This window comes from Peromyscus eremicus, chromosome 13, assembly GCF_949786415.1.
Source record: "Peromyscus eremicus chromosome 13, PerEre_H2_v1, whole genome shotgun sequence".
Lineage (NCBI taxonomy): Eukaryota > Metazoa > Chordata > Mammalia > Rodentia > Cricetidae > Peromyscus > Peromyscus eremicus.
In genome coordinates, this window is record NC_081429.1 from 25522043 (window position 1) to 25534304 (window position 12262).

Here is a 12262-nt window from a genome sequence, read left to right on the forward strand (position 1 = left end):
AGATCAAAGTCCAACAAACGTCTTAAAATTTATTAATCTCTAATAATACTATAAAAGTAAAATACTGTTACTGTGCTTGGAAAAGTTAACAGGAAATAAAAATTCTTTTCAAATCAAGCAAATGAAGGAAATCAAACACTAATTCTGCCTTCATACAAACTACCCCAAGTAACCAAGGAATTTGATGTGATGTTTCTCTTTGTGGAAGTGTTCCATCCAACAAATGAAGACACTGTGTTAAAATTATACCACCATTTTGAGACCTTTAATGATATATTGGATGTAGACACTTATAGTCAATGACCGCCAATGTCACAAAAAGGCTATAAAGAAATCCATTTCAAAACAGAAGAATACAGCACTAGTGATGGGTATGTTTGCCAAAAAAAAAAAATGAATCTACATCTCTAGGTCTGGACTATTCAATCAATACCAGACACAGATGTCTGCCCACAGTAGATCTAATGGCAGGCCAAGTTGCGATGTAAAGTACTATATAACAGGGGGAAAAAAGGATGTCTTTCAATAGCATCTAATTACTCATATAATAGTATATACTAGGAAAATAAGTATATTATGAAGGCTAATTTCAAAGTACTCATTACAATTTTTAAGTTACATTTGTGTTTCATATTGTATTCCTGTTGGATAGCCCCGGTCTGTTCTAACTACAACTTGCAGGAAAAGTATTAGACAGAGAGACTTGATCAGTAACACCCAGAAGCAAAGTCTAAGCTGTTAGACAAGAAAAATCTACACTTTAGGAAGCCCTGAAGTGTATTTTATTTTACTTTATTTCATTGTATTGTATTTTTGGTTTCTTGGGGCAGTGTCTCTTTCTATATAGTCTAGGCTGGCCTGTGACACACAGAAGTCTTCCTGCCTCAGCAGAAACCTTACACTATAAAATCGTAGAATTAAGGTCATGCAGACTTGACTTCACTATGTCATGTCTAATGCTAGGTGCATTGATAACTTTTGTGTTGGAAGTAAGTTTAAAGCTTTACTCACATTGCAACAACATGAGCGAACACTAGGGAGCAGTGGTGTTAGCCCTACGCTCTCCAGGGATTGGAAAATTACACCAAAGGGGTGTGGTAGCAACATTTCCAAAGCTGATTTCTGAAGTTACATGGGCAGTTTGTGATATCCATCACCTGTTGAAAGGACACTTGACTCAAATTCTGAACTCATCCACAATCGTTTTCTGGAAATGCCTTTCTAACTATTCTTTCTGTTCCCCAAAAAGAGAAAAGGGACACATGGGGTTTTGGGTTTTTTTTGTTTTTTTCGGGGGGGGGGGGTGTTTGTTGTTGTTGTTTTGTTTTGTTTTGTTTTGGGGTTTTTTTTAAGTAGCAATTTCTTGTCTGTGCAGAAATAGCATCTAGTTGCTACCTCATTTTTCTCTTATATTCGCTGGTTTTTTCACCCTCCCTTCCATGCACCTTGACGGCTCTGTCACTGTTGATAGTATTTGAGAATAGTTTCTATTCTCAGCCTTCAGCTTTCCTTCTCTCCATTCTTAATTCTACTCAACTCAGTTTAATTCCAATTCAAAAAATATACTAAATAATCAGTTTGGATGCTAGCCCACTACCTACAAAAAAATAAATAAATAAAAAGGAACAAAAACTAAAATGTCAAAACTAAAAATCAAAAGCTATAAAAACTCATTTACATTTTCTAAAATTATAATTTGCCCATTTGTGTTTGTTTGTTTTGAGTTTTTGTCTGTTTTTACTTTGTTTTGATTTTGAGACAGTATCTTACAGTGGAACCCAGGCTGACCTCCAGTTTGTCCATCCTCCTGATTCAGCTTCCTAATGCTGGTGAAAGTGTACTACCATTCTCCTCTATTTTTTTTAGTTCATTTTAAAAGCATAATATTCTGTCAATAGTGATTTTTTGGTAGATTGTGTAGTGTTGGGCAGAGACCATAGGTACTTTATAAATGGTGATAAGCATTTGTACGCTCAACTCATCCAACTGTGTTCGAGAGCTTTCTTAATATGCAGTGAATCTTCTAATGTACAAACAACACATCATTTTTTTCTTTTTAAAAAGCAGACTCTGTGATTACTGCATGAGCTGTGTTCTGAACTCAGCTTTGACCTACTTAAATTCTAATTCCTCATTCCACACGGTGCTCATGATTTACTTCTTGAAGTCTGTTCGGAATGTGTCATTAGCAGCAGGCGGTGGGGTGATTATGAAAATATGTGATTAGTACCATTAATCCTACTGATTCTGATTCATTTCTTTGGTTATTTTGTACCTGGAATTTCTATAGCTATTCTCTTAGTATTTCATAAATAATAAGTGGTTTGCTCTCCTATACAGAGAGGTAATTTGGATCCATGTTTGTGCAACTCACAATCTCAATTCTTTGGAGTTTCGATCAGGTTTGAGATAATGTTGGTTCCACTATATCAGCCAGAATTCTGTGGCAAGAAAGCTGCAATGAATTTAAACCAGGGGCTGTTTTCACAATAGTGGACAGGCTGGAAAGAAAGTAATAGGGAAGGCTGGAGTGCCCTCACAGGACAGGAGGAAGCTGTCACCACCATGGGCATGAAGGGACAGCCAAGAAGCTGGTTAGTTCTTTAAGAAGCACAGCTGTGGTGTCCTCAGGATGGAACCACTACCAGAACCAACAATGGGAGGAGCTGAGGCAGAAGCATTCAGATCTACCTCCTCCCCTGCTCCGCCTCAGCCAGGGACTGACCTTGGCCGCTGGGAGCAAGAAACAGGCAGGCAACCAGGTGGTGGTTGTATCTATAGGGAAGAACAACCCCTGGATGCTGGAGACCGCTAGAAGTCTCTCCTTGTGTATCTATTTCTTTCTCCAGTTCTTCACCAAAGCCCAGGGAAGTGACCCTTTAAGGAAGGTCTTCCATGGAAATGCTAGGCCTTTTCTTCCCTGTGCCGTGTTTGATGGCTTTTCTGTGGTTCAAAGGGAAATACTTGCTATCCCATAAAAATGTGGGGCATCTTCTCAGCATCAGATGACCATCGTTCAAGTGGGTTCGATGCCCCTTGATGCTAAAGCATCTCCTAAATTAGTCAGTCCAGCCTAGGCCATTGCAATCTTGCCTTCTTTATGGTTAATTCAAGCTTCTGTTCGCAAATGCTCTCAATGCTTCATCAAGTATTACTCCTGAGCTTCCCCATTCCCCTCCTGAATTTTCTCTGAAACTGATTGTCATTAAAAACACTCTACGTGAAAAAAAAAAAAAAAAAACAGCCATGGATTAAACACTTCCCTTCAGAAAATGTACACTGCTCTAAAACTTATTAAGTAAATAAAATGTTACTTTTCTCTTCTCAAGAATCTCCTGATTCTTCAAGACAAACTTTGTCTGACTTCTGCTCCCAAGCACTCTTTCCTTCTTTTTCCCTAGCTGGATGATTCCTGCCAGCTAGCTATCCAAATGACTGGTACACAGGGATGGGCTTCTCCTTTGGCACCACCCTCATGGGGCATCTTTGTCCCAGATAGGCCACCAATATGGTTGAGAACAAGTGAAAGAGATTCTTCCAGAAAAACATAGCCCATGGGTGACTATGTACCCGTGCCGTGCTTTATACAACTGTGTGGTGAGGTTAGCTATCAGAGGGGAGAGCTACTCTGTGATATGAAAGCCAAGTTGCCAAGATAAAAGCTCTTCGACTTGTCATTTTTAGGAATATCCCCCCACTCCCCCCAAAAAATGCATGTGGCATGGTCTCCAATATAGAATAATGTCAAGCAAGGACTGAAGAAAAAAGTCAAAGTAGTTATAATGTAATGGGTGAATGTGCTGCTGGAAACGCTGCCTGTAACACAGTTTTCTTTTGTGAGTAAAAGGGTCAAAGGAGTTATTAGGGTCTCAGTCTGGGGTAGGTGGGATATTAGCATATCAAAGTAGAAATATGTGACACAGGCATTGTGTCTCCAGCCCCCACAACCCCATCAGGCATAGCTCTGGGAGAAGGGTGATGCCCGCCTGAAGTAGTCTCTAGGACTCCCAGGCCACCGAGGTGAAAAGCCTTCAGAAGAGAGTCCAGGAGCTTGAGTCTGCCACCACTGACCCCAGGGGAGTAGGCGGGGCCACCTGCATCCCCTGTGATGTGATTTCCAGAACCCCACCCCCAGATTCCCAACACTCCCACTGGGTCATGTCCCAGATTCCTGAGGAAGCACAGAGGCTTTGAGTGCTATGGAAACCAACAGTCTCCCTTGATTTCTTCTCATTCTACTCCACCACCAAAAATACAGAGAAATAAAGATGTGCAAATACAAACATGTAAGGATTTTATTTAATTCTGATCACTTGGGTTTTCATTGAGATTATTGAACAAGACATCAAGTAAAAACCATCAAAGCTTGGAAGGGGCTAGCACTTTAAAAATAGGAGGAATGAGTTTTTGTTTGGGAGATTGTTTTTTTTTTTAATGTTAAAATCAGGACTATGGCAGGTTGATGTTTGCTTTGGAATGAGAGAGATGATGAAGTCTAGGATGGATGATTAATGCTGCAAGAGCTCCTATGGCTGACCCACATATCTTGTTTGATTCATTGCTTGCCCATGACAAGCCATCTGTGCACCCTGAGAGGACCACCATGGTCAGGAAATCTTCCTCTCCTTCCACTGGCGTCCAGCTGTGGAGACTGCACCAGGGAGCCCTCTCCAAGCCCAATGAGGCTACAGGAATCAGTGGAGTCCTTCCAGATGCTTGTTCGTTTTACCAAAACAGGAACCCCAGAGATTCCTCTCTCCTACTTCCATGAAGGTCTGCTTGCTCATGTCTCTGTTTCCCAGCTCTTGTAGACTCATTGAGAGACAAATGCACTCTCCAACAGCAAAGACTTAAGTTGGGCTTGGCCAGATACTCTTCTCCCACCCAGAAGCACATAGATGGGGCCATGGAGACGGAATCATTACAGATGCTGAGGAACCAAGGTGCAAATGATGCTGTGCAGGATGCTGAGGGACCCATGGAGCAAGTGATGCTGTACAGGATGCTGAGGGACCCATGGAGCAAGTGATGCTGTGCAGGATGGCAGGGACAGATATGGACCTGCCCACCTCTCCCTCAGACCCACATGAGAAGGACAGTGCTGAAGAACTTCGTGCTCATATTTGTACCAGGGTTTTATGCCAGCTAGCCACATGCAGTCACTTGATGCTCAGAAAATGTCTGAGCAGAGTTCTAAACTACCCAGACCTATGCCCATATTAAAGACTGAAAATAAAGAGAAAACTGTTAGAAACCATAAAGAAAGTACATAGCTACTTTTGCTACTCAGTCTACACTTTTAACACGAAGTCCAAAAGCTAAAGGCAAAATGTTCTATAAAGTATGCTTTGAAATTCATAATTAGGGTACCTAAGAAAGACAATATTGTGACTGACATTTCATTAAATAATCATTATGTGAATATTAGGTTTGAATAAATTATAACTTGAAATATATCTAAGAAAATTGAAGTGGAAATAAATATAGCTGACTTTACTCTCCTTTTGATTATAATAATTGCAATAATGATTAAATCAGGTCATAGTGTTATCCTGTGGGTTAAATAAGTTTATATTGTAAAGCACTCATACAGTGCCTAGCTTGGACTTGGAGTAGGTCCAATATAATTTATTTTCCATTCTTATATACATGCCATTTTTTATAATTATGGTTATAATTGGATTTTAAAGCTTTTAAAATAGGGAGAAAGATTAGTAGTCATTTAAGCCTGTAATGTGTGTGTGTGTGTGTGTGTGTGTGTGTGTGTATGTGTTGTGTTTTGAAGCAGAGAAATCCATTTCCAAAACCATTCCTATAAAAATATAGTATGGGCTTCAAGGAGGAGGTATCTGATAAGCTGGGACTCAGCCTGAAGGGGTCAGGTTTCTACTCAACAGCAAGCTTCTGCGGAGATGACTCTGGCAGCCAGGAAAATAACCTCCTAGATACTCTTGTTTCAAAACTAACACTGTCAGGCTGTTGTGGGATAACTGATATGGTGAGAAGTAAGATGTAACTATAAGACAGTAACCAATAAGTAACAGGGCCTGGTCCAGGTGAGCCATCTGGGTCTGAACTGAATTCTCAAGTGTTAAGTCACAGTGTGGTTTTATGGGAATAGGGAACCAGGGTAAGGGAACTGGGGAGCCATGTGGGTGACAACCATGGCTAAGCACCAGTGGGGATAAGAGTTATTTTAACAGCTGATGAATTCATAAGGTGCAGTTGTATGGATGCATACCAGCTAAATGTCAGCTCTGGGCATCTGAACATGTCTTGTGGAGGCTGGAAAGGTCCACACTGGCTTGGAATCCTGCTCAGAATAGCTAGACTCTCAAGGGAAACAGAAACCTGCATCTGCTTCTTCTTACTTGGTCTTCCTAGAAATTAAAGTTCTCTGGGCTCTTTGAAACCATATGTGTATTTATTGTCCTCCGGAAGTGGGAGCCGTCTAATGATCTTGACCATGAATAAGGGAGATCACGGTGAGTCACCCTAACTTGGCTTGGAGAGAAGAAAGCAAACCAAATTTCTATCGATGTAAATGAGTTTGTCTATACTAAATGGTTCTGTTAGGTCTGGATATTCTTTTGTTGTTTGGTTTTTTTGAGACAGGGTTTCTCTGTGTAGCTCTAGCTGTCCTGAAACTCACTCTGTAGACCAGGCTGACCTCAAACTCACAGAAATCTGCCTGCCTCTGCCTTCTGAGTGCTAGGATTAAAGGCATGTGCTACCACCGCCTGGCTGGATAAGTTTTTTTAAACCCAAGTGATCATAGACAACTGAGAATGCTTGGAACAGGAATCGACAGCCCAGGGCTTGTGTGTCACTCAGAATAATATGAAGACTTAGAAGCAATAGCAGAAAGTTGTAGGTTGTAAGGATTGATCTGTGTCTCCATCTTTACCAAGAATACTCAGCATCCCCTTGTGTTTACTGAAATGAGTAAGTGTGGATGGTTCTTCATGCAGACTCTGTGCCTGTATGGCAGATAGTGACAGAACATGAAACAAGCCTGAAGGCCGCAGGGTATCCCAAATGGAAGAGCTGGTAGATGGACTTGAATATGAGGGAGAATGTTCTGGAGCTGTCCCTGAACAGATAGGAATGGCTGGCAAGCAGATGAGTGTGTCGGGGGACCACCAAAGCACACACAAGCAACTACTGTCATCTACAGTGACCTCCTGATGTCTTCCCGGTGTCTTTTAGATTTTTCCGTGTCAAAGCCAGAACTGAACCTCCAGAATACTCCACAAAAAGTTTTACATGTCATTTCTCTGGACCTAGTGGGGAGGGCGGGGACAGGAGTGAGCCCTCCTTGAAATGGAACTTAGAGAACCTTTGGCTAGCACCAACCAGCTATTTGGTGAAGCGGTGACTCACACTGGAATATTAATGGCACACAACTGTTTTTCAAGTCTGTAAAAATGTAAAGAAAAAAGTCTCCCTAAAATCCAAAAGCAGATGTTTCCACATTTAAACAAAACAAACAAACAAAAATTTCACCAAATGGTAAACTCATCCTTCAGATTTATCAGCTTACTATTAAATGAGCTTATCCTCCTGAACCTACATATCTCTCATATTGATAGGAAACATTTAGAGTACCTCTTGATGCACAGTCCTACATGGAGTTTTGTAAAAGACAAAAGCTTAGCATTTAAGGAGTAAAATCTGGGAGGAAAGTTAGATTGTAAAATCATATGCCCCCCCCCAAAATGGAGCTCAAACAAAAGTGAACCTTAAAATGGCAGTCCTGTGAAGGCCACGCATTATAATTGGCATGACTTTTTTATTTGCTTATAATTTAGTAGTTACTTTTCAATTAACTATGAATAAGACTGTATGCCTTTGAAGTTTCTTGTTTTTTTTTTTTTTTTTTTTAAAAAAAAGATTCCAAAGGGAGCTTTAAATGGAAGTATAAGCAGTATTGCAGTTCTCCTGGAAAGGAGACAGAGCTGGTCATGACTGGAGCCAGAGATACAGGGAGCTTCCCTAGGGTACCACGTGTGGCAGAGAGCCCATGTGGCTCAAGATGAGATGGGAGACAGGGTATGTTATAAAGCCCTGTGGACTCAGACCCATGAAGACTCTGAAGGATGGTTCCTATGGGATTTAGACAGGAAATTGCCTTTCAAAAATGGGTAAGGTTGGTAAAAAGAAGAGATTCACAAGAAGGGAAAATAATTTGAGCAAAATCACTGAGGTGGAAATAAGAGAGCGTTCCTGGACAGAACACAAAAGCATGGCCAACATCAGTAGATAATGGAGGAAACATTGTGATCATGGGTAATGAGGGTGATCAGGAACCAAATCATATTCAACCTTCCAAGTTGTGCTTTGGGCAATAAAGGGCCTTTGAGGCTGAAACTGGTTTGTAGTTAAGTGCATTGTGCACAGCAGTGGGTCAAGTCAGAGGTAGGAGGGCCAATGAGAAATTCACTGTAGACTACCCTAGGAAATAGATGCACTAGGAGCCAACCAAAATGGAAGCATAAAAAAAAAAAGAAGAAGAAGAAGGCTAAGGACAGAAAATGAAGTTGCAACAAAGAAAGGTAATGATTGGTTGGCTATGAGAAACATGGAGAAAGTAAAATTTAGCAGCTTCACAGTTTCCAGTCCAGGTGACCCAATGTGACATGAGTGACTATGTCATCAGACCAAGAGCTGTTGCAGACACACTAAGCAGAGTGACCTCAGGACAGACAAGTGAAACTGTTTCCTAAAGACTTGGTGGGTAAATAAAAACTTGGTAATTTAGTCACACAGCCTTGTACAGGGGGATTATGGGGTGACTAAAGTGATAACATGCCTACAAGTGTTGAGGCATGGGATGCTGAACAGAGGGAGACTCCTGAAGACCACTTGTCTTCAAAAGGTTTACTCTCTAACAAAGTACTACAGGATGGGTAGAATAAACAAGAAAACACTACCTTTCCATAACCTAGAGGCTAGAAATTCAAAATCAAGGTATCAGTAGGGCTCACTTCTGAAGCCTCTCTCTTTAGCCGGCTGCCTTTCCTTTTGCCTTTGTCTGTATCCTAAGTCCTTCCATTTCCTCTTTCACCTCTTCATCATCCTCTTTTTTTTTTTTTAATTGAGACCCGGTCTCATGTAGCCTAGGCTGTCCTTCAACTTGTTGTGTAACTAAGGATGACACTAAACTCACCTTCCTGCTGGGATTCTAGGTCTGTGCCACCAAACCTAATCCATGCAGTGCTGGGGATGGGCCCAGAGCTTCGTTCACGCTAGATAAGCACTCTACCAACAGAACGATATCACCAGCCCAAGCTCCTCTTCTTCTAAGGACAACAAAATTGGAATAGAGCCCACTTATATCACCTTATCTTACCATAATTACCTCTTTAAAGACCATGTTTCCAAACATAGCTACATTCTGGAGTACTAGGGCTTAAAGGTGAATTGGACAGGGAATGCCACGCACTGCAACCCATAATAGAGAGTAGGGAAACTCATAAATGAGAAGACAATGGACATTCAAGGTTGGATGAAAGCAAATAACCAGTAGCTTGCATTCAGTTGACCACCCTCTCCCTACCCACCTTGAGTGGCACCAGACCTGACATTCTCTAAGATCTGGCCCAATGAAACAGCTCACATGGTCTAGTGAGTGGCCTGACAAAGTTATTGGCCAAATCCAGATCTTGTCAATTTTTAGCATTAGGAAGTCCACTTTGTACGTTGTTAGAAATGCCCCGGACAAAGCACATGCATGCATTTATCTGTACCAGATAAGCTAAGGAGCATCAATGACATGAAAGGAGAGTAACATTTAGAGGTAATGTTTCAGTACTAATAAAATAGGCCTTTGCCATGTGAGGTGGGACCCATAATGAACAATGGTTAAGACACCATAGGTTCTGTCTGAGGATATTCTGATTCATTTGTTTCCAAAGACTAAAAACAGAAGTTTTCTCGTGCTATGAAATATCTTATTTTTTTCTACTCTCCCCGGGAGTGTTTTTTCTCCCTTCTTTCTATGATTTCTGACCAAATAAGACTCTTGGTGACTTTCTCTGTGTTCTGAGGTCCAGATCGCTTGTCTTTTTCTGTCTCTACTTCAAATCCCAGCTCTAGGTTCACTGGTAGTGTTTCAGTGAACTACTGTCACTATAGTAGCTTCTGCCTGAAGACCTCCAGCACTAACCCTTCCCGGCTGCGGCTGGTTCTGCCTTCAAAAAATATTATAGACTTTAGAGTGAGCTAGTGAGTTTTCCTTGTTCTGAATCTTGCAAGTTCCTCTTTCAAAACAGAGGATAGTATGTTGTGAAGAAGGTCATGATGTTAATATTAATTATGGTGTTAATTGTTCTTTGCTTAGTTTATGTTCTTTTATAGGTTTAGTCATATATTAAGCTTCACTAGTGAAACTAAGTCTCTTTATTTTCCTTTTTATGTAAATAAGTCTTGAGTAAACTCTGGTAGTTGAGAATGTTCATTTTCTACATTGGTTATTAAGCATGTCTATTGAAGCCCACTATTTGAGTGTATCTACTAATTGAGCATCATTTAAAAAAGAAAGCCTGCATTCAAAAGAGCCATGATCTTGTCTTGAAGAGTCTGGTGGCACATTACAGAGTCTGAGGCAGGAGAATTGTAAGTTTGAGGTTAGCCTGGGCTGAAAAGCAAGACTCTGTTCCAGATGAAGCAGAATAAAAATTGAGTTAAAATAACAACAAATTGACCTTACAAATATACGTTCAAAAGATTTGCTGCCCATACATGAGGATCATAATTAGTGATGACACACTCTGCACTTGAGAGCTAGGAAGAAAATAGATGTTAAATGTGAGATGCCGCCTACACTAGCTAGCTTCATTTAGCCATCCCATAATACCTAACATATTTCAAAATAGAGCATACACCATAAATATGTACACTTTTTAGTTGCCAATTAAAAATAAGTAATTTTTAAAGTAGTGAGAAAGTGAATAAAAGCAAACACCCGACATACAATCTGGACTCCAGAGAAAGAACTACGAGGTGAAAATTGCTGTGCCTGTATTTTTTCAGAGAAGAGGGTAAGAAAGGTATGTGGCAGTGCACACATAAGACACAAAGCTCATAGTTCTTCCAGAAGTGAGGAAGAGACCCTTCCCCTGCACACAGGAAATCCCACACTGCACAAAACTATCCAGGAGAGATGAGAGACTGCCTCATCTCCACAGAGACTACCATGATGCTGGTAAGCACTTCCGGGCCTTGTTCCTGGGCCCAGCTCCCTACCTGCTGTTTATGCATTTGTCAAAGCCCCCCTTCTCCATCTGATATCCCACTCACAGGCTGTGGATCCCAGGTCCTGCCACCTCCAGCAACCCCGGACTCGTCCAAGTCTGTGCACTGTCACCTCCTGATGGACCAGTGCCCTCCTCACCCAACCCGCTTCTCACTCTTCCTATTTCCCATTCTGACTGGAGGCAGCCATCTCACACTTCCTGCATACTCCCCATTCAAGCCTCCTTCTAAAATTTCACTAGTGCTCTTCCTCCACTGCCTAGCCCTCTCTCTACTTCCTTGCCCGTCAAACTCTGTGCGGCATACTCCACTGAGTTCCAAGTCGAAAACAAACAGAATATGCAACATCATGCCAGGGAGAGCAACAGAATCAGCTTCGAAAGTTCTAGTGTGAAAACAACTTTTAAAAGAAATATTGGTTGTGAAACATAGCGACTACTTTAATATAACTTTAAATAAATACAATGTTAGCAAAAGGTTATTAGTGTAAGCAGAGATTATGTTAAATTTTAAAATGTTTTTAAAATAAAATAAAAAGAAGAATAGAACCACTAAAGGACCCTTACCAGCACTGAGGGAGTTTTCTTGGGAGATCTGCCTTGCCCTGGCCCCTTTCTGTGATCTCTTTCCCTTGGTTGTTCACCACAAGGTAAAGAACCTCCATCACATGCTCCTGCTGTGTTTTGCCGAAGAACACAGATCTTAGCAACCACAGACTTCTGAACCTTCTGAAACCATGAAACCTTTCTTCTTTGGAAGGTGTCCGCCAGGTATTTTGTCACAGCGTTGTAAGAGCTAATTAACATTGAAGTCAAGAGAATGTCTTCCGCAGCATCTGTTACGGGAAAAGCACCGCCCATCTTCTGTGGGTGCGGAAGCCAGGGCACTGGAAAGCCAAGATGGCTTCCCTCACACCTTCTCCTTCTCTGTCTTAGCTCCTTTTCTGTTGCTGTGATAAAATACCATGACCAAAGGCAACTTTACGAGAAGAAGGAGTTCCAGAGGG

At 41.2% G+C, this 12262-nt stretch overlaps 1 long non-coding RNA gene across 1 annotated transcript in view; it reads right to left on the reverse strand.

Moving 5' to 3' along the window:
• Window positions 1-11918, reverse strand: part of LOC131923259 (uncharacterized) — a 43425-nt gene extending 31507 nt beyond the window's left edge. The window contains exon 1 of the long non-coding RNA XR_009382557.1: window positions 11823-11918. This is a non-coding gene — a long non-coding RNA (uncharacterized LOC131923259). The remainder of the gene's footprint in view (window positions 1-11822) is intronic.
• Between the last annotated feature and the right edge of the window lie 344 nt (window positions 11919-12262).